The sequence below is a fragment of the Etheostoma spectabile genome, chromosome 7 (genome assembly GCF_008692095.1).
Source record: "Etheostoma spectabile isolate EspeVRDwgs_2016 chromosome 7, UIUC_Espe_1.0, whole genome shotgun sequence".
Taxonomy (NCBI): Eukaryota; Metazoa; Chordata; class Actinopteri; order Perciformes; family Percidae; genus Etheostoma; species Etheostoma spectabile.
Window position 1 is genome coordinate 14,370,831 of NC_045739.1, and position 792 is coordinate 14,371,622.

At 36.5% G+C, this 792-nt stretch overlaps 1 long non-coding RNA gene across 1 annotated transcript in view; it reads left to right on the plus strand.

Annotated features, from left to right (window-relative positions):
- The window catches only part of LOC116692417 (uncharacterized), a 71,127-nt gene that overhangs the window by 56,303 nt on the left and 14,032 nt on the right, over window positions 1-792 (plus strand). The gene's annotated exons all lie outside the window — the stretch shown is intronic.

A 792-nucleotide genomic window follows, 5' to 3' on the forward strand; every position in this document is an offset into this window, starting at 1 on the left:
GTTACTGTACTCAAGTAGATTTTTCAGATATTTACTTAGATATTTTACTTTACTATATATTTTTTTGGCGACTTTTTACTTTTACTCCGTACATTTTAACAGGAATATTGATACTTTCTACTCCTTACTTTTTAAAAGATTGTCTCGTTACTTTAGTTTTGTACAAGAGGTTATCTATCAGGTGTGATTGTGAGTGCATGTCGGAGAACAGCGCAGACAAGCTCCTCACACAGCGAGCGAGCGGGCGTGCACGCCACACGGAAACAAAAGTGAGAGAAAAGAAAAAGAGACTAGCTGTTCAGAAGATAATCAGTTGAGATTGTATGTGTGCGTCCTTGAGAACTGTAAGTTGTATAACTTATGTTGTCAATTCATTTAAGCCTGTTGTTGAATTGGTCTATAGTTCTGGCAAATTTAAAGGTAGCTAGTGATTTTGTTGTTCTTCACCTGTTAGCTGGGTTGCACCTGGCTGTTGATTCGATATAATGGCGATTGTTGAACGCCCTTGCCCATGTTTTGTATTTTAGGTGCATCATTTACATGCTACAGTTACACTGCATTAAGATAACATAATTAATAGTGGATTTATTGTTATTATTTACTAGCATATATGTGATTCCTGTGCATTGTGTATGGTAGAGTTGTCTCTGTGTTTTAACAGACACAACTGGGGCGAAGTTGGAAACCAGAATCCGCTTTAAATGCAGTCTTAATCTAGTCCTCACTAGCTTTGTTATTTGCAAGGCTACTTTTACTTTTATACTTTAAGTAAATTTCCAAGCCTGTACTTTG